A 23,625-nucleotide genomic window follows, 5' to 3' on the forward strand; every position below is an offset into this window, starting at 1 on the left:
CTATTGACTGGATGATGATTGGCTGTGCTGGTATTCATTCAGTTCTCCAAGTCACTAGTGAAACTGCAGGAAGTTACTGGATTGGGGACTGATAATCATATCCACTCTACTCCCGCACCTGGGTAGTTAAATTGTGCTCTGTTTTGGATATTGAAAATTTTTAAATTGCCATATTTTAAGTGAAAACAATTAAGGTGTATTTTACCCTATCTTATTTATGTCCATAGTTGAACCAAAGTGCTTTTCCATAGGGCCTATTCATTTTCTGCCTCCCCAGATGTTTGTTTTCTTCCTTCCTTCCTTCCTTCTTCCCTCCCTTCCTTTTCTTCCTTGCTTCCTTTTCTTCTTTCTTTTTCTCTCCCTCTCCCTCTCTCTCCTTCCCTCCCTCCTTTCTTCCCTTTCCTTCTTTCTTTTTAAATTTTTTCCTTTCCTTTCCTTTCCCCTTCCTTCCTTCTTCCCTCCTTCCCTCCCTCCCTCCCTCCTTCCTTCACTCTTTCTTTCTAAAATTGACCTACAACACTATGTTACTTTCTGATGCACAACATTGTGATTCAATATTTATATATATTACAAAATTGTTATCCCAATGAATCTAGTTACCATCTGTCATCATAGGAAATATTACATTATTATTGACTAGATTCCTCATGCTATATATGTCATTCCTGTGACCCAATTATTTTGTAACTGGAAGTTTGTACATAAATTTTCCTGACCTATTTTACTCATCCTCCCACTTCTCCCTCTGGTAACCACCTGCTTGTCCTCTGTGTCTATGACTGTTTCTGTTGTGTTGTGTTCATTTATTTGTTTCATTTTCATTTATTTGTTTCATTTTTTAGATTCCACACATAAGTGAAATCATGTGGTACTTGTCTTTCTCTGTCTGACTTATTTCACTTAGCATAATACCCTCTAGTTTCATCCACATTGTCTCAAATGGCAAGATTTCATTTTTTTATGGAAGAGAAATGTTACATTGTACATATATATCACCTCTTCTTTATCTATTCATCTACTGATGGGCACTAACTTTGCTTCCAAATCTTGACTATTGTGAATAATGATGCAATAAATATAAAGTGTGCATACATGTTTTCAAATTAGTGTTCTTGTTTTGAAAAAATACCCAGAAGTGGAATTTCTGGATCTTTTGGTAATTCTATGTTTTCTGTGTTTTTTTTTTTCGAGGTTCCTCCATACTGTTTTCCAAGTGACAGCACCAATTTACATTCCCATCAACAATGCACTAGGGAAGAGATCAGTTACCAGTGGTGAAGAAAAGGCAGGAGACATGGGGTCAGCTTTCCTGGGTGTGGATTGCACCTCTGCCACTTACAGAAATGTGGGACTTACCAAGTAACACTCTCTAAGGATCAGTTTTTACACCAGGAAATGGAAGTAAGGTTAAATAAATAAATGTTTAAATTAAAATTAATCAAGGACCAGGAGAAGATGGTGGAAGAGTAAGACGCGGAGATCACCTTCCTCCCCACAGATACATCAGAAATACATCTACACGTGGAACTGCTCCTATACAACTCCCACTGAATGCTGGCAGAAGACCTCAGACCTCCCAAAAGGCAAGAAACACCCCACATACCTGGGTAGGGCAAAAGAAAAAAGAATAAACAGAGACAAAAGAATAGGGGTGGGACCTGCACCTCTGGGAGGGAGCCATGAAGGAAGAAAGGTTTCCACACACTAGGAAGCCCCTCTGCAGGCAGAGACTGTGGGTAGTGGGGTGGGGATGCTTCAGAGCCATGGAGGAGAGGGCAGCAACAGGGGTGTGGCGGGCAAAGCAGAGAGATTCCCACGCAGAGGATCAGTGCCTACTGGCACTCACCAAACCGAGATGCTTGTCTGCTCACCCACTGGGGCAGGTGGGGGCTGGGAGCTAAGGCTTGGGTTTTGGTGGGAGCACAGGGAGAGGACTGGTGTTGGCTGTGTGAACACAGCCTGAAGGGGTCTAGTGTGCCACAGCTGGCCGGGAGGGAGTCCAGGAAAAGGGCTGGAGCTGCCCAAGAGGCAAGAGACTTTTTCTTGCCTCTTTGTTTCCTGGTGCGTAAGGAGAGGGAATTAAGAGCACTGCTTAAAGGAGCTCCAGAGACGAGTGTGAGCCGTGGCTATCAGCACGGACCCCAGAGATGGGCATGAGACACTAAGGTTGCTACTGCAGCCACCAAGGTGCCTGTGTGCGAGCACAGGTCACTATCCACACCTCCCCTCCCAGGAGCCAGTGCAGCCACCACTGCCACCGTCCCGAGATACAGGGACAACTTCCCGGGGAGAATGCCTAAAGTGCCTCAGGCTGGTGCAATGTCACACTGGCCTCTGCCACTGCATGCTTGCCCTGCATCCGGACCCGTCCCTCCCCCCAGCCTGAGTGAGCCAGAGCCCACAAATCAGCTACTCCTTTAACCCCGACCTGTCTGAGCAAAGAACAGACGCCCTCAGGTGACCCACATGCAGAGGGGGGTCCAAATAAAAGCTGAGCCCTGGGAGCTGTGCAAACAAAGAAGAGAAAGGGAAATTTCTCCCAGCAGCCTCAGGAGCAGCAGATTAAATCTCCACAATCAACTTGATGTACCCTGCATCTGTGGAATACATGAATAGACAATGAATCATCCCAAATTGAGGAGGTGGACTTCAGGAGCAAGATATATTATTTTTCCCGCTTTTCTTCTTTTTCTGGGTGTGCATGTGTATGCTTCTGTGTGAGATTTTATCTGTATAGCCTTGCTTTCACCATTTGTCCTAGGATTCTGTCCGTCCATTCTTTTTTCCTTTTTTTTTCTTTTTAAAACTTTTTCATAATAATTATTTTTATTTTAATAACTTTATTTTATTTTATCTTACTTTATTTTATCTTATTCTATTTTGTCCTCTTTCTTTCTTTCTTTCTTTATTTCATTCATTCTATTTTTTCTCCCTTTTATTCTGAGCCATGTGGATGAGAGTCCCTTAGTGCTCCAGTCAGGAGTCAGTGCTGTGCCTCTGAGATGGAAGAGCCAACTTCAGAACACGGGTCCACAAGAGACCTCCCAGCTCCACATAATATCAAATAGTGAAAATCTCCCAGAGATCTCCATCTCAACACAAAGACCCAGCTTAACTCAACGACCAGCAAGCTACAGTGCTGGACACCCTACGCCAAACAACTAGCAAGACAGGAACAGAGACTCATCCATTAACAGACAGGCTGCCTAAAATCATTATAAGGCCACAGACACCCCAAAACACAACACCAGACATGGACCTGCCCAATAGAAAGACAAGATCCAGCCACATCCACCAGAACGCAGGCACCAGTCCCCTCCAACAGGAAGCCTACACAGCCCACTGAACCAACCTTAGACACTGGGAACAGACACCAAAAACAACCAGAACTATGAATCTGTAGCCTCTGAAAAGGAGACCCCAAACACAGTAAGATAAGCAAAATGAGAAGACTGAAAAACACACAGCAGATAAAGGAGCAAGGTAAAAATGCAACAGACCTAACAAATGAAGAGGAAATAGGCAGCCTACCTGAAAAAGAATTCAGAATAATGGTAGTAAAGATGATCCAAAATCTTGGAAATAGAATAGACAAAATGAAAGAAACAGTTAACAAGGACCTAGAAGAACTAAAGAGGAAACAAGCAATGATGAAAAACCCAGTAAGCGAAATTAAAAATAGCAGAATAACTGAGGCAGAAGAACGGACAAGTGACCTGGAAGATAAAATAGTGGAAATACTACCACAGAGCAGAATAAAGAGAAAAGAATGAAAATAACTGAGGACAGTCTCAGAGACCTCTGGGACAACATTAAACACACCAACATACAAACTATAGGGGTCCCAGAAGAAGAAGAGAAAAAGAAAGGAACTGAGAAAATATTTGAAGAGATTATAGTTGAAAACTCCCTAATATGGGAAAGGAAATAGTTAATCAAGTCCAGGAAGCACAGAGAGTCCCATACAGTATAAATCCAAGAATAAACATACCAAGACACATATTAATCAAATTATCAAAAATTAAATACATAGAAAGCATATTAAAAGCAGCGAGAGAAAAACAACAAATCACACACAAGGGAATCCCCATAAGGTTAATAGCTGATCTTTCAGCAGAAACTCTGCAAGCCAGGAGGGACTGGCAGGACATAATTAAATTGATGAAGGAGAAAAACCTACAACCAAGATTACTCTACCCAGCAAGGATCTCATTCATATTTGATGGAGAAATGAAAAGCTTTACAGACAAGCAGAAGCTGAGAGAATTCAGCACCACCAAACCAGCTTTACAACAAATCATATAGGAACTTCTCTAGGCAAGAAACACAAGAGAAGGAAAAGACCTACAATAACAAACCCAAAGCAATTAAGAAAATGGGATTAGGAAGCTACATATTGATAATTACCTTAAATGTAAATGAATTAAATGCTCACACCAAAAACACAGACTTGCTGAATGGATTGAAAAGCAAGACCCGTATATATGCTGTCTACAAGAGACCCACTTCAGACCTAGGGACACATACAGATTGAAAGTGAGGGGATGGAAAAGGATATTCCATGCAAATGGAAATCAAAAGAAAGCTGGAGTAGCAATTCTCATATCAGACAAAACAGACTTTAAAATAAAGACTATTACAAGAGACAAAGAAATACACTACATAATGATCAAGGGATCGATCCAAGAAGAAGATATAAAAATTGTAAATATTTATGCACCCAACATAGAAGCACCTCAATACACAAGGCAAATACTAACAGCCATAAAAGGGGAAATCCACAATAACAGAATCATACTAGGGGAATTTAACACCCCACTTTCAGCAATGAACAGATCATCCAAAATGAAAATAAATAAGGAAACACAAGCTGTAAATGATACATCAAACAAGATGGACTTATTTGATATTTATAGGACATTCCAGCCAAAAACGACAGAATACACATTTTTCTCAAGTGCTCATTGGAACATTCTCCAGGATAGATCATATATTGGGTCACATATCAAGCACTGGTAAATTTAAGAAAATTGAAATCGTATCAAGTATCTTTTTTTCTGACCACGATGCTATGAGACTAGATACCAATGACAGGAAAAGATCTGTAAAAAATACAAACACATGGAGGCTAAACAATACACTACTTAATAACCAAGAGATCACTGAAGAAATCAAAGAGGAAATCAAAAAACACCAGAAACAAATGACAGTGAAAACACCATGACCCAAAACCTATGGGATGCAGCAAAAGCAGTTCTAAGGGGGAAGTTTATAGCAATATAATCCTACCTTAAGAAACAGGAAACATCTCAAATAAACAACCTAAACTTGCACCTAAAGAAATTAGAGAAAGAAGAACAAAAAACCCCACAGTTAGCTGAAGGAAAGAAATCATAAAGATCAGATCAGAAATAAATGAAGGAAATGATAGCAAAAATCAATAAAACTAAAAGCTGGTTCTTTGAGAATATTAAAAAAAATTGATAAACCATTAGCCAGACTCATCAAGAAAAAAAGGGAGAAGACTGAATTCAATAGAATTAGAAATGCAAAAGAAGTAACAGCTGACACTGCAGAAATACAAAGGATCATGAGAGATTACTACAAACAATTCTATGCCAATAAAATGGACAACCTGGAAGAAATGGACAAATTCTTAGAAATGCACAGCCTGCCAAGACTGAATCAGGAAGAAATAGAAAGTATGAACAGACCAATCACAAGCACTGAAATTGAAACTGTGATTAAAAAACCTTGCAACAAACAAAAGCCCAGGACAAGACTGCTTCACAGGTGAATTCTATCAAACATTTAGAGAAGAGCTAACACCTATCCTTCTCAAACTCTTCCAAAATACAGCAGAGGGAGGAACACTACCAAACTCATTCTACGGGGCCACCATCAAATCACCCTGATACCAAAACCAGACAAAGATGTCACAAAGAACACTACAGGCCATTATCACTGATGAAATTAGATGCAAAAATCCTAACAAAATACTAGCAAACAGAATCCAACAGCACATTAAAATGATCATACACCATGAACAAATGGGGTTTATTCCAGGAATGCAAGGATTCTTCAATATATGCAAATCAATCAGCATGATGCACCATATTAACAAATTGAAGGAGAACAACAAAATGATCATCTCAATACATGCAGAGAAGGCTTTCAACAGAATTCAACACCCATTTATGATAAATATGCTCCAGAATGTAGGCATAGAGGGAACGTTCGTCAACATAATAAAGGCCATATATGACAAACCCACAGCCAACATCATCCTCAATGGTGAAAAACTGAAAACATTTCAACCAAGGTCAGGAACAAGACAAGATTGCCCACTCTCACCACTATTATTCAACAGAGTTTTGGAAGTTTTAGCCACAGCAATCAGAGAAGAAAAATAAATAAAAGGAATCCAAATCAGAAAAGAAGTAAAGCTGTCACTGTTTGCAGATGACATGATACTAAACATAGAGAATCCTAAAGATGCCACCAGAAAACTATTAGGGCTAATCAATGAATTTGGTAAAGTAGCAGGATACAAAATTAACTCACAGAAATCTCTGGCATTCCTACACACTAATGATGAAAAATCTGAAAGTGAAATTAAGAAAAGACTCCCATTTACCATGGCAACAAAAAGAATAAAATATCTAGGAAGAAACCTACCTAAGGAGACAAAAGACGTGTATGCAGAAAATTATAAGACACTGATGAAAGAAATTAAAAATGATACAAATAGATGGAGAGATGTACCATGTCCTTGGATTGGAAGAATCAAGATTGTGAAAATGACTCTACTACCCAAAGCAATCTACAGATTCAATGCAATCCCTATCAAACTACCACTGGCATTTTTCACAGAATTGGAGCAAGAAATTTCACAATTTGTATGGAAACACAAAAGACCCTGAATAGCCAAAGCAATACTGAGAACGAAAAACGGAGCTGGAGGAATCAGGCTCCCTGACTTCAGACTATACTACAAAGCTACATTAATCAAGAGAGTATGGTACTGGCACAAAAACAGAAAGATAGATCAATGGAACAGGATAGAAAACCCCAGAGATAAACCCACGCACATATGGTCACCTTATCTTTGATAAAGGAGGCAGGAATGTACAGTGGAGAAAGGACACCATCTTTAATAAGTGGTGCTGGGAAAACTGGAGAGGTACATGTAAAAGTATGTAGAACACTCCCTAACACCATACACAAAAATAAACTCAAAATGAATTGGAGACCTAAATGTAAGGTCAGACACCATGAAACTCTTAGAGGAAAACATAGGCAGAACACTCTATGACATAAATCACAGAAAGATACTTTTTGATCCACCTCCTAGAAAAATGGAAATATAAACAGAAATAAACAAATGGGACCTAATGAAACTTAAAACCTCTTGCACAGCAAAGGAAATCATAAACAAGACCAAAAGACAGCCCTAAGAATGGGAGAATATATTTACAAATTAAGCAAGTGACAAAGGATTAATCTCCAAAATTTATAAGCACCTCATGCAGCTCAATAACAAAAAAACAAACAATGCAATCCAAAAATGGGCAGAAGACCTAAATAGACATTTCTCCAAAGAAGATATACAGATTGCCAACAAACATATGAAGGAATGCTCGACATCTTTAATCATTAGAGAAATGCAAATCAAAACTACAATGAGATATCATCTCACACCGGTCAGAATGGCCATCATCAAAAAATCTACAAACAATAAATGCTGGAGAGGGTGTGGAGAAAAGGGAACCCTCTTGCACTGTTGGTGGGAATGTAAATTGATACAGCCACTATGGAGAAGAGTATGGAGGGTCCTTAAAAAAACTGCAAATAGAACTACCATATGACCCAGAAATCCCACTACTGAGCATATACCCTGAGAAAACCATAAATCTAAAAGGGTCATGTACCAAAATGTTCATTGCAGCTCTATTTACAATAGCCAGGACATGGAAGCAACCTAAGTGTCCACTGACAGATGAATGAAAAAAGAAGATGTGGCATATATATACAATGGAATATTATTCAGCCATAAAAAGAAATGAAATTGAGTTATTTGTAGTGACGTGGATGGACTTAGATTCTGTCATACAGTGTGAAGTAAGTCAGAAGGAGAAAAACAAATACCATATGGTAACACATATATATGGAATCTAAGAAAAAAAAAAGGTCATGAAGAACCTAGGGGTAAGACAGGAATAAAGACACAGACCTACTAGAGCATGGACTTGAGGATATAGGGAGAGGGAAGGGTAAGCTATGACAAAGTGAGAGAGTGACATGTACATATATACACTACCAAACGTAAAATAGATAGCTAGTGGGAAGCAGCTGCATAGCACAGGGAGATCAGATCAGCTCGGTGGTTTATGACCACCTAGAGGGGTGGGATAGAGAGGGTGCAGGGGAGGAGACACAAGAGGGAAGAGATATGGGAACATATGTATATGTATAACTGATTCACTTTGTTAAAAAGCAAAAGCTAGCACAGCATTGTAAAGAAATTATACTCCAATAAAGACATTAAAATAAATAAATACATAAATAAATAAATAAATAAATAAATAAACAATGCACTAGGGTTACCTTTTTCCACATCCTTTCCAACAATTGTTATCTGTTGTCCTTTTGATAATAACTATTCTGAAAGATGTGAGGTGATATCTCATTGTAGTTTTGATTTGTATTTCCCTAATACTTAGTGATGTCATGCATGTTTTCATTTGTCTATTTGTTATCTGTATGTCTTCTTTGGAAAAATGTCTATTCTGGTCCTCTGCCCATTTTTTATGGGGTTGTTTGCTTTTTTATGTTGAGTTATATCAGTCCTTTTTATATTTTTGATATTAAGCCTTTATCAGATATATTGTTTGTAAATATCTTGTCCTATTCTGAAGGGGGGCTTTTCATTTTGTTGATAGCTTCCATTGTATGCAAAAGTCTTTTAGTTTGTGGGAACTTCCTGGAGGTCCAGTGGTCAGGACTCAGCACTTTCACTGCCAAGGCCAGGGTTCAACCCCTGGTTGGGGGACTAAGATCCCACAAGCCATGTGGCACAGCAACCAAACTAAGCAAAACAACACATACACATAACACACACACACACACACAGAAAGACACACATAAAATCTTTGATGTAGTCTTCTTTAATTTTGCTTTTGTTTCACTTGCCCTTGGAGACATAATTCTCCAAATATTGCTGTGATTGATGTCAAAGAGCCTACTGCTTACGCTTTCTTTTAGCAATCTTATGGTTTCAGATCCTACATTTAAGTATTTAATCCATTTTGAGTTTAGTTTTGTACATGCTGTGAGAAAGTAGTCCAATTTTCCCAACATCATTTATTAAAAAGACCGTCTTTTCATGTATATTCTTTCCTCTTTTGTTGTATATTCACTGACCATGTAAGTGTGGATTTATTTATGAGGTCTTTGTTCCATTGATCTATGTGTCTGTTTTTTTTTTGAAAGTATCACACCGTTTTGATGACTGTAGCTTTGTAGGTTAGCTTGAAATCAGGGAACGTGACACTCCCAGCTTTGCCCTTTCTCAAGATTGTTTTGAATATTCTGGGTCATTTGTGTTTACATACAAATTTTAGAATTATTTAATTCTAGTTTGGTGAAAAATGCCATTGGTATTTTGATATGGATTGCAGAACCTTGGATAGTATGCTTATTTTAAAAATATTAAATCCTCCAATCCATGCCATATCATTCCATTGGTTTGTGTTGTCTCCAATTTCTTTCATCAGTATTGTATTGTTTTCTAAGTATAGGTCTTTTGCCTCCTTAGAGTTAGTCTAGGATATTTTATTCTTTTAGATTTGATTGTAAATGGCTTGCTTTCTTAATATCTCCTTCTGATAATCTGTTTTTAGTGTATAGAAAGACAACAGATTTTTCTATATTAAATCTGTATCTTTGAATGTACTTACTAGTTCTAATAGTTTTTTGGTGAATTCTTTAGGATTTTCTATGTATAGTATCATGTCACCTGCAAACAGTGACAGCTTTACTTCTTCCTTTCCAACTTGGATTCCTTTCAACTGTTTTTCTGTTCTGATTGCTTTGGCTAGGACTTCAAAGTCTATGTTGAATAAAAGTGGTGAGAGTGGGCATCCTTGTCTTTTCCTGATTTTAGAGAAAAAGCTTTTTGCTTTTCACAGTTGAGAATGATGTTGGCTGTGGGTTTTTCATATATGGCCTTTATTATATTGAGGTGCATTTCCTCTATAACTTGTTTGCTGAGAGTTTTTATCATAAACGAAAGCTGAATTTTGTCAAAAGGTTTTTTTGTGTCTATTGAGATGATCATATTGATTTTATTCTTCAGTTTGTTAATGTGGTGTATGACATTGAGTGATTTGTGGATGTTAAGCCATTCTTGCATGCCTGAGATAAATTCCACTCAGTCATAGTGTATGATCCTTTTAATGTATTGTTGAATTCAGTTTGCTATATTTTTTAAGGATTTTCATATCTATGTTCATCAGTGATATTGGCTTTTAATTGTTTTTTGCAGGTCTTTGTCTGGTTTTGATATCAAGTTGACACTGGTCTCATTTAATGAGTTTGGAAGCATTCTTTCAATTTTTTGGAATAGCTTGAGAAGGAGAGGTGCTAGCACTTCTCCTAATATTTGGTAGAATTCATCTGTTAAGCTGTCTGGTCCTGGACTTTTGTTTGATGGTAGATTTTTTTTTACATTACTGATTCAATTTCAACACTAGTGATTGTCTGTTCAGATTTTCTATTTCTTCCTGATTCAGTCTTGGTAGAGTGTACATTTATCCATTTTTTCTACACTGTCCATTTTATTGGCATATAATGGTCTTAGTAATCTTTTATGATCCTTTGTATTTCTGTGGTGTCAGTTGTAACTTCTTTTTCATTTCTGATTTTATTTATTTGGGTCCTCTTTCTATTTTTCTTAATGAGTCTGGCTAAAGGTTTATGAATTTGGGTTTATCTTTCCAAAGAACTAGTTTTTAGTTTCATTGATTCTTTTCTGTTCTGATTCTTTGTTTTAATCTCTATTTCATCTCTTATATTTATGATTTCTTTCCTTCTACTAACTTCAGGTTTTATTTGTTCTTCTTTTAATAGTTCCTTAAGGTGGAAGGTTATGTTTTTCACTTCTCTGGATTTTCAAAGGCATTTAACATATATTTTTTCTTTCTTGAGACATGTATTTCTTATTCTAGTAGTTTTACAAATTCCTGCTTATCTAGCAGTCAGCATTTCAATTTTTCTGGTAAAGAAAATAAATAAGCATTGGCTTAGTTCAGATATACTGTTTTACTAAATCTGTGGGAGAGAGAAGTATGATAAATGTTCTTTTTATATGAGCCTTTATATAGTAGTTTTATGTTTCTTTTGATATTAAATGACACTGTTTCAAAAAGTTTTAAAATTGGAATTGAAATTGGAGGTACTGTATATAAGGAGAAAAGATAAGTCAATCCATTTGTGTGCCATTTATATAACTTAGTTGATATTGGATTAGTATACTTAAAGTTGATGTTTATTGAAACACAAAGAAATTGAATCAAGAGAAAAACTATATACAGATCCCCCTCTAATAGTGCAGATTTCCTCATGCATAAATAACAAAATTAATAGTCATAGTATAAAATATGGGTAAAGTATATTAAGTCTTAATTCACTTCTTTATAAAGTCTTATCCCTTGACATATTCAGAATAATCTGTGAGGGAGGCACCGTGTGTTAAAGGAACAATGTTCTCCACCATCAATATGTTCCTCTTAATTATTTGCATGTGTGATTCTCTATTAATCTTCCTCAATATGGATGAGTTCAATGGATGTCACTGAATTTTCCGTGTTCCTGGGAACACTTAGCTTAAAAAAAGTGTAGGAAATGGATATTGGGAAAAGATAGAATAATAGTAGAAAAAACTGAGGTGGAAAAAATGGTGCTTTTATTTTTTAATTATTTATTTTATTATTATTTTTTTTTAATGTGGATCACCTTCAAAATCCTCACTGAATTTGCCATAACATTGCTTCTGTTTTATGCTTTGTTTTTTTGGCCCTGAAGCATGTGGGACCAGCTCCCCCACTAGGGATTGAACCTACACTCCCTGTATGGGAAGGTGAAGTCTCAACCACTGGACAACCAGGGAAGTCACATAAATGGTGCTTTTAAATTTACAGATAGATCTGACTGAGAGACAAGGATTCATTCTCATCTAGTTGTACATAAGGTTATCACAGATAAATTAAAATCTATAGGGTTGGTTCTGAAAAATAATTCTTTATTTATAGCAAATCCATAAATTGTTTCCAACCACAAAGATTTTTTTCTGTCTCAGAATTACGAATACTTTTGAATTTTAATGGAAATCAACCACTGTAAGACACATTAATTGTTCACCTAGTAAATCATTTTTGTGCAATTACCATATTACAAATAGTACGATGTTCTGGAGATATGGGATGATTAGGAAATACACAGTTGCTGCCCCCATAGAGTTTTCTAATCTTCAGGGATAAAGATATTAAACAAATTAGACTAAAAAAATATACTAAAGGAGCAACTGGTGTGCACAACAGGAGCACCTAAGCTTATCTAGAGGTTTTCTGGAAAATTTCTTTCATAATATTCAACATATCTTCATAATATTTAATTAAAACAAAAAGCATGAAAAACAATTAGCTAGGTAAATGGAGAAGTAGAAAGAAAAAGGAAAATGTGCAAAGGCATGAAAACAAGAGAGGTTTGGTTTATTGATAATATGAAAAAAAAAAAAAAAACCTCAGCATCGCTAAGCATGGATGCAAAATAGAAAAGGATAAGTAAAGAAGCTGTAAAAAATGTCAGGAGCCAGGACATAAGGGACCACATCAGTTTCATTAAGGTTTTAAAATACAACCTAGTTTAGAAATACCATACGAGCTACAAGATGGAGATAATGGGGTTACAATTGTGAAGGTACAAGAAAGGGAAATGAAGTTGCTCAGGTGAGGGATGATGATGCCTAACTAATGATGAGGATAGTAAGGAATGAATTGGATCAGAACTGTGTGTTGTAAGTAGAATGGTGAGAACATAATTGATTGAAAGTAGGAAAGATGTAGGGAGAATAAAAGAATGGTTTCCATGTTTTTGACTTGGGCTCTTGAGCCAATAATTGTGATATTCATAATGTAAAGAGCACTGGTGAGAAAAAGAGTCTGATGTTTTCAGTTTAGAACATGCTGATTTTGTGGTAACTGAGCCACATACCAAATACATATGTCTAGCGGACATATAGATCCAGAGTGTATAAGAAAGACACTAATCATATGTAGTAATTACAAATGGAGTAAAGTATAAGCTGATGAGGGTGGCCAGAAATGTATTCTGCAGAAGAAGATGGGGAGCTCTTTCAGTACACAATTCAGGATTGTATTATACTGTGGATGAGGTACAATTACACAATTGCCTTACTAGATAGTTTATAATTTGAAAGTCGCAAAGTTTTATCATCTCTGTATTACTCCTTACTCTACCACTCAATCACTTCCTTGGATAAGCAGTTCTAGGAACACTCTGTGTGTAAACCTTTACCCCACATGAAGTTAGACGCTGTAATCTGTTCCTTCCCTCTTTTGTGTTCAAGTCTACAGCATGGAGAATGCTTATTGAACTTACATTCTTGAAGTCTCTGTTCTCTGGCCTCAGGGTCAAAATTGTGTCAGATGATTTCTAAGTCCTTCCTAGCTCCATTTATATTGCTTTCTAGCAACTTTTTATAATTTAATTATCTTAACTAAAGGATATTATTTTCTTAAAGGTTTTAAATGATCACTTAGAAAAATAATTTCCAACATTGATCTATGATTTTTTAAATTAAATTCTAACATTGATTTGGTCTCTTATTATAATAAGTTTCAAAGTCATATTTTTAGTTGTATAATTTTATCTTTGAATATTATTTATATATTATTTATATATATTTACATATATATAAATATTTTATAATTGCTTCTGTAATGATCTAGCCATTAAAATACACTATTTATTAAACATGAACCATGTATTTGGCTCATACTTCATCTTATTTAATCTTCTCATATCATTTAAGATATGCATTAGTTCTAATTTATAGACCCGTGTCTTTGGCCAAAGTCATGAATCTAAAATTCTATGGTTTTTAAGAGTATATTTAAAATTCAATGATGCAGTAAATATAGGAATCACACATGTCCCATTATTGAATTATTTTGTAAAATGTTTGTAAAATGATCATGACTCTTTAATTGCTGCTTTAGGAATACATATTTGGAAATCTCTTTGTAAATTAGCTTTATATTTAATTATATATTCTATTTTCTATTATGCTGTATTATCTCAGGGTTTTTTGAGTTCTGAAAATGATTTTGATAATAAATTTTATTTTGGGACTGTTTGTTTCAAACAATGAGCTATATTTTGGGGGAATTAATATTTCCTGTGATATACTTGCACATCATTCAGTAGCCATTTGCATCAATATATGATATTCTAAGAAGATGGCCAACAGACACATAAAAAAGATGCTCAACATCACTAATCAGAGAAATGTAAATTAAAACCACAGTAATATATCACCTCATACCTGTCAGAATGGCCATCATCAGAAAGAATACAAATAACAAATGTTGGAAAAGATGTGGAGAAAAGGGAACCCTAGTACACTATTGGTGGGAATGTAAATTGGTGCAGTTGCCATGGAAAACAATACAGACGTTCCTAAAAAAACTAAAAATAGAACTACCATATGATCCAGCAATTCTACTCCTGGGTATATACCCAAAGAAAATGAAAACAATAATTTGAAAGGATTCATGCACCCCAATATTCATAGAAGCATTATTTACAATAACCAAGATATGGAAGCAACCTAAGTGTCCATGAACAGATGAATGGTTGAAGAAGTAGTGTGTGTATATATATACACAGACACACAGACACACACACACACACACACACACACACACACAGGAATATTACTCAGCCATAAAAAAGAAATACATACACAAAATGGAATATTACTCAGGTATAAAAAATGAAATTCTTTCATTTATGACAACATGGATGAACCTAGAGGTTATTATGCTTAGTGAGATAAGTCAGATAGAGAAAGAATAATACTGCATCTTATCACATGTGGAATCTAAAAAATAAAATGAATGAATATAACAAAATAGAAAAAGACTCACAGGCATAGAAAACAGACTGGTAGTTACCAGTAGGGAGAAGCATGGGGGAGAGGCAGGATGGAGGTAGGACATTGAGAGGTATAAACTATTATGTATAAAATAGATAACCAACAAGTATATATTGTATAGCATAGGGATTATAGCCATCATCTTGTAATAACTTTAAATGGAGTACAATCTATAAAAATACTGAATCACAGTCTTACTGAATACAGGATTGTTAATTTAAAAAAAAGGAAAAATGTGTTTGTATGCATGTATATGAAGAGTTACTGTCCTTTTTACTCTCTCATTCTCACGTTCACTTTCTTCACCCATTAACTCTAATGCTAGCTCAATAATGAGGAGGTAATTACAGGAAGAACCTCCATGAGAAAGCCTATCTCAAGGTTACATATCCTCTCAGAAAAAAGGAGCCATCCTTTCTGATGGTAAACTTGTAGAGTGTGTATTGTACAGCACAGAGAAATATAGCCATTATTTTGTAGTGACTTTAAATGGAGTATAATCTATAAAAATGTCAAATCTCTAGGTTGTACACCTGTAGCTAATATAATGGTGTGAATCAACAATAGTGCAATAAATACTGCAATAAAAAATTGAAAAAATTAAAAAAACAAATATATATATATATGTCATTTTTAAACATTGATTTAATGTGAAAAGAGCTTTTACCAAAACTTTATATTCAATAGAAGATTAAATTATGTGTTAAAATGGATTCTGCAAGGAACTCAACAATTCTGTTATCTTAGAAAAAATAAAGGTTATAAATTTTTTAAATGTCCAACTAAGCTACATTTTTTGTTGTTGCTTCTTTGTTTTTAGTACAAAAAAATAAGATTTTATATATAACCATATTCTGATGATATAAAAGGCTATCAGTTAATTTTATAATCATTTTCTTATACTTTTGTGAATTAGAGTCATTATCAATAGAAATTAAGATTTTTCTTTGCTATGTGTATCTCCTTTCTCTATGAATTTTAAAATTCTATAATGATGTCTATCAAATTTTAAAATAATATAATAATTAAAATACTCAGTTAAGTTAGAGTGAGTAGTATAATGTAGATCAGAAAAGTAATTTCTTCATTTAACCTTAATTTATAATAAATAAGTCAAACTGGTTTATGTAGTGGCCTATTCTAGGAGTATCAAACTGATAGTGTTGACATTTAATCAATATCAAATCCTTTGAATTACTGTATTTCTACTTATTTTTTACCTCATAACATTCTTAAAATTTAATCTGCATCATAATGTAATAAATACCTTCATATATTATACATTTAACTTACTAGTTAATAATTTGAAATTTTGCAATGAATCATCATATTAACATCATCCAGTATATACTCAGTGTTGTCAGTTAATTGATACACCTTGATATTTGGGAAAATTGAAGGCTCATTAAAAGCAAGAACTAATATTCACAGATTGTTTGCAATGTGCCTGGGTGCTTAATAAATCCTCAGAACAAACCTATGATAGATAGATAGATAGATAGATAGATAGATCTTTCTTCATTTTATAAATGAGGAACCTAAATTACCACAAGACTATTAATAAAGATTACCCTCTGATCCTCTGTTTGCTAAGAGGTTTATTGAAGCCTAAAAAACTTCATTCTCTCAAAGGCTAACACTTTATTGAATAATGTAAACTCATGATACAAATTATAAGTTTTCCATGTAAAAGTCTTGTATTCTGAGAAGTTATAACTAGACTCTTGAAATATGGTGTTTCTTAGATAAGTAATCACTTTGACAAAAAGTAGGAGGAGATAAGAATATAGATTATCAGTTTATCCATATTAAGGATAGGTTCCATTCAGACTCTACGCTTTGAGTAAAAATGGATGTTCATAACGGAATTATTACAGATTTTAAACCAAGCTAATGGACTGTCAAAGAAAATTAGCTCTATATTTTACCATTAAAAATATACCTTCCAAACAACCTGGAAGGCCAGGATTAATTTAAAGTTCTCAGGCTCCTCAGGTATCTGTGCTTGAATGTGTTGGCCAGGGGAGAGCTGGACCCCAGCTCCATGTCTTCAGCCCACAGCTTGCTCCCACTGTCTTCCAATCACTGGCCTTTTCTTATTCCTGGAGGGACCTCATGCTCACAAGTGCAAACGTTCCAGCTGTTACTTTTAGGCTCCATCAAACAGCTTCTTTATGGAGCCTCCCCTTGGCCATGCTTTGGGCTTAGAAGTGTGTACACTCCAGTATGTTATGCCCTAAGGAGAAGAGACTCAAAGAAGAGGCCCACACAGGAACTGGGAACAAGGTCTGTGCATTTAGGCAAGGACTTTTAAGGTCCTGGATACCTAGAACATGGCCCAGAAGGGGAACCTGTGGACTTTGGTTGGTCATGACTTGTTGGCTTTAAAGACTCCTCCCAGGGCATGGCCTCTGGTATAAAGATGGTAATGTTTATACTATGTATTAAATGTAACCATATTTCTTACCCTATTTGCTGATATTGTCCATGAGTCCTAACTAATATAAATAAGTGATTGGACACATGGATCATCATCATCATCTTTCTAACAACCAATTCTCCTCACGAACATCAATTCACATATCTTGGAGAACTTGCTATCCTCTATTTTAACCATCACTATACAGTGGGGGCTGTTCTTTCTGCCACAGGTCTAAGGATGCACACATAATCCATCCTGACATAGGATTAGGTAAGGAGAATAGGTCTCTTTGAAGTAGAGAAACTTTAAGGTATGAGATGGGAGGGAGTTATCTGGAAAGCCATTATTTTCAACCCTCTGAATAAAAATCTAAGAAAATGTTGCCAGTATGCAGAAGAAAGCAGGGAAGGGAGATGGTAAGTTCCAAACAATGTCCCTTATCCTCTTAGGACTGAGCCAAGCCTCAACATGGTGCTTTTCTCCAAGGCATGGAGACCTTATAAAACAATCCACTCGGGTTGTTCAAGACCCTAAATTATCTGGACATTATCAAAAAAAAGTATAAGAACTGTAGATATAGTCATCAGCTTATTAAAGAAAATCTCCCCTTTGTTTTATCTGAGAATATCATTTATTTTGCACTAGTTTGAAAACAGCTTGCTTCTCAATACTGTGACAGATTTTCAATCTGTAACCTGTGAGTGCAGGGGATCCCTGTGAGTGTTAGAGGCCATATGGTGCTTCTCTGCAGTCATATGGAAACACAGCTGGGCCACCTAAAGATTTATGATCAATTATCTATGCTCAAAGGCCATAAAGCCATTGAACAATGGCTCTTTCTGAGTTGCTATGTGAGGAAAATAAGCAGCTATTGTAGAGTTCCTTTGTCAACAGAGAAGTTATTAACTCAAATTACGTGTTTATACTTCAAATGGGCTCTTCAGCTGATAATAAAATATTAAGTGCTTTGAAAGAAGTTTTAGTGTTCAAATAATAAACATATCCACAAACACACACAGAACACACATTTGCACCCACATACGTAAACACTATCAAACTTTCTGGTATGATTTACGTAAATTCTACCGAGGACATATGTATGAAAATAATGATTTTTAAATGGTTCCCTCCTATACTTTCATGATTATTTTATTCTAAGTGGGAACAGCCTGGAAAATATTTTATGAAGTGACTTCTCATTTTTGAGTCTTGCTATCATCTAATTGTATTGTCCTCTCCAATTTGATGGCTAATAGATCTGGGGGAAATACTGTGTTCTCTCAGGTTCTCCTTAATATAAAGATTACTCAGTTTATTGGTAATTTTTTCACATGTTTACTGTGCCCATTGGCATGTGCACATGTTTTATTTCCACATTGTTCCAGGAGGAATTTGAAAAAGAATCTTTATAACCTACTTTTACTAGTTTGAGTAAAAGTTTTATTTATTAGTACTTCATTTCCAATATTGGTATTCTGAAGAGAGCTGTCCCTTTATAAGAAGAATGAAAAATAGTTACTTCTAACTCTGTTTCTCAGAAGGGATGCACGTAGAATGATGGAAAGACTTAAAATGAGACTGAGGCAGAATTAGAATTAGGGCCATTAATTTTCTAATCTTCTAATTCTTCAGGATGAAAATCTGGGATTAAAAAATAAACTTCATCTGTTACATTGAATCAAATGTCACATTTGAATTATTTACCTCCAAAGGTTCTATATATTAGAATAAACTCTGTGCTATAAACTATATTTAAGTGTCTGATATTTTTATCATTGTGAATTTATGACACAGAGTCATTTAAGTTTACTGACATACTAATACAGTGTATAAACCCCAGCTGATGGTTTTATATTGTAAATACAACTTTGCTTGTTTTATTTTTATAATGAATCTCTACAAGCGTCCTTAATTATGATTAATTGTAAGAGCTCAAATGAACTACAATATGGACAGGATTTTTTTGACAAAATCTTGAACAATTAATAATTATTTATGCCCTGTCCACTTCAACAAAAGAATCAGGCTAATGTCTCAATATCACTACAGAGAAAATGAAAATCTATTTTATAAGTAATTTAAAAGTCTATTTCTGTCAAAACAAGAATCAATAAACTTTGAATTTTGATAATTTCTTTTTTTAATTAATGGAAGTTTCTGGTGATATACTGCAGATGAATATATTTTGAGCTTATAAATTACATATTACTTTTTTCTAGAGTATTGTTAATAACAAAACAAACATTCAAATGCAGCCAAAACAAATATTATTTTCACTAGTTTATAAAATTCAATATGAGAAGTTGTTTGTTTTCTATAAGTATCAAAAAGAGTGAGAGAACTTTTAAAAATGTGCATAGATGTTAAACATTAATACTAATATTAATATGTTATCAATGTTATAAAAGTATTAGAAAATTCAATGATGTTTTTCTATAGATAGTTACTTAACATTATTAATGAGTTTTCCAGTGTCTTTCATCTTTACCTAAGGAAAACATTTGTTTCTAAAAATTTACACTGAGCATGGATTTGACTCAGAAACAAACAAAAACAAGTGACACAAAACTCTAGAGGTTTCTCCACTGCACTATGATTTTTTTATTCTCTTTATTGTTTGTGGATTGTTATATGGGGGGAGATTGTTAATCAGGAAGAGAAGAAAGATGTGAACGGGTGATTTCCAGAAAATTACTGATGCAACTATTAATCTATAAGGATATGTATGACCTTTATCTAAGCCCCAGGCTTCCCTAAATACATCTGTTATTATCAAAATAACTTCTTAGCTGTAGAAAGTATGTATTACGTGGAATAATAATGGCAGAATTCTTATAAAAAATATACAGTCAGTGTGACAAAACAGACTTAGTGAGTAAATAGTAAAGTTGTCCTCTAGACAAAATTTATCATCACATACCTATATGTACACAATAATATCAAATCCAAGGGGGAATTAGGAATGTTGATTAAGGTCTGTAAAATACTTTGAAATTAATTGTTATTTATGCTTTGTTTAATTAGAAAATATAATTTGTGTTTACATTTAGATTTTCAGAGTACTAAAACTATTTTATGTATGCCTGTAAGCTTTAACTTGGAAAAGCTTTAGTGTTTATTCTAACTGCTATCTAGTCCTTGGCCTTTATTGCACTGCTAAATCAATGAAACCAGTTAAAAACTGAATTCAGATTTTGGGTCATAGCAGTATTATAAAAACAATGCCTAAAATTATAATGATTAAGGATGCACATTTTTAAAACTCAAAAATATAATTAGGAAAGATAAAAATGATATCCAAGGCTTACATATATTTGCACTCCTTCAGTAAAATCAGAATAATGAGCTCCCTGTAGTCATTAAAAAATATGAGAGGCGATTTAATTGTTTTGGGGGCTCCCAACCTGATGCTTATCCTATAACTACAACTCAGACAAAGAGTATTTATCATGGACCACAAGAAGTGAACCTGTAAAATCTATAGAGTAAAATGATATAAATCACCAGGCAGTAAATTGTCACTGGACCTCTGGACTTTTAGAATTCCCATTTCTTCAGTGAAGCAATATGAACTCTACAAGAATGGTAGAAGAAAAATTTAATGATCTAGAATAGAGATGACAAACTGGTGGATTAAGAGAGTAAATATTCACTGGACTTATGGGTTTTAAAAATTTCTCATTTCTTTAATGAAGCAAATGAATTCTCTATATGGTTGAAATATATACAAGGATGATCTATCAGAGGCTGCACACCAGTGACCTGAGGGATTTAACTTAAAACTGTGTTTGCATTTACACTGAATTGAGTAGGTAGGCAGCGTGGTTTCCAAATTGAACTTCATTGGCAACATTTAAAAATCTTTAGTTTTCCTATAAAAATCCATTTTCTAATTTATGTTAAAATTGAAATTACCATACCTTTTACCTCTCCTTCTTTGAGTCATGAAGGTTAAATTTCACATGGAACTGCCTGAAAACCTTCCCTACCTATCTACCAACTCAGTTTATTCCATATTCTGTACTATATTCACGGCAATTACCACTATTGAAAATATCTTCATTGCTTACTTGTTAATGAATTGTCAAATTTTTATGAAACATAAACACCAAAGTGTAGGGATGTTGGTTGTCTACTTCCTTAGCATGTTCCCCAGGACCAAGAATAAAACCTGGTGTATAGAGGATTCTAAATAATAATTCTTAAGTGCACATGATGTGGTTGTTGTCCTTTATGTATATGATGGTCTGTTGTTTTGCTCAGGTTAAATAAAAAATATCAAATTCTCCTTGTGGTTAGAACTCCATCACAAGTAGGAAATACAAAATTTACAAAAGTTCTATGTATTACTTATATTTGACTTGTTTCACATTTTTTTATCTTCTTTTTTAGAGTTTTTTAAAGAACCATTCCCACTTAAAGCAAACAATTATACCACTGCCCTTAATCAAATAATCTATTCCTTTTGATTTATAAGTCTATATTTATAATATATCAATCTTTATAAACAATTGTCTATTCAAATGATTTTCACATCCTTTAAACAGTAGTATTTTAAAATCATTACAGCTTTATCATACACTTTCACATTCATTATTCTTATATAGAACTTTCCTTTATAGTACTACCTCTTTACCTTGTTAATTTTCCCATTGAGTAAAAAATGATGGCCAGAAATGCAGCACATTTACTTATTAGACTCAGCTTGTTCTATTCACATTATTATCTCAAGCATTTCACATTATTACATTAATTTCATGAAATAGATCATATACTGGTTTGATGAAAGTTATCAATTTTGTTTCATATATTTGTAGTCAAATATTTTAATATATCTGTGTTAATTCCTTTGTCTCTTCTAGCATTTGATTCATGTGATTATTAATAATAGTATCTCTTGTTTTTCAACATAATTGCCCTATTCCAGAAATCAAGTATAATTTTAACTGTTGCCCTAAAGTGGTACCCATCCTCATTTTATGAAGGTATCTTTGTCTTCTTAATATATTTTTGTGACTGTTGTAAGAAATTGATTAAAATGTTTCAGGGGAAGATAACCTATACTAATTTATGTGAAACAAATTAAAAATGATAGATATTGGGATAAAGAGGTACATGTATGGCATATTTTGGGTAGGACATTTAAACATAAGTAATTGTGTTATATTAAGACATCTGGTTTCAATATATTATTTTAAATTATTGATGTCTTACTAAAATCAAAGTACAATAGAATAATTGAAATAAATCCATATGTTAAATTATTTGATGAATTGAAAAAATAGCTCAAATAATCTAAGAAGTGTGTTTCTTTCTTATGTTTATTTTAAATTATTAATTTAATTATAAATAATATACCAAATAAAAACTTGATAAAAGTCCAATTTCAATTGCCAATTCTGGCTAAGATGGACTTTCCCTCAGGATCTCACTACTACAACTAAAATAACACAATCATAAGAAGCATAACACAAACCTTGGACTGAAACAATCATAGGAAGATTCAGAAAGGTGGAAAGAAGAAAGCGACCTGCCTAGAGACCCCAGAGTTCCCTGGGTTTATTTACTATCTCTCATATATCTCAGATAGGGTGCTGCAAAAGCCTCCCACCTGGAACTGACAACAGGCAAAGATGAAAGTTCCACAGAAAGCCTGGAAAATGGTGGTCTGGTAACACTCCACCCCAGGAACATACCAGTGGACACTACCACCTCCATGATTTCAGTGATGGAGGAACAGGAAGAACTGATTGTCCATCTCCCTTCTAGGAGAAGCAGGGTAATACCATCAGAGTCTAATGGTGAGGTAAGCCTCTACTTACAAGGCAGCAAAATGCATAACAATACGGTGTGGAGTGGGGCTATGTTTCATGGCTCCACTCCCACCCCAACTGTCAGTAGGACCTAGGCAGGAGTGGAGCCTCCACCCCTCCCTGCATTAGTGAGAATGAGTAAGGCATTGTGA

Source organism: Mesoplodon bidens (assembly GCF_964165515.1).
Source record: "Mesoplodon bidens genome assembly, chromosome: 1".
Classification (NCBI taxonomy): Eukaryota; Metazoa; Chordata; class Mammalia; order Artiodactyla; family Ziphiidae; genus Mesoplodon; species Mesoplodon bidens.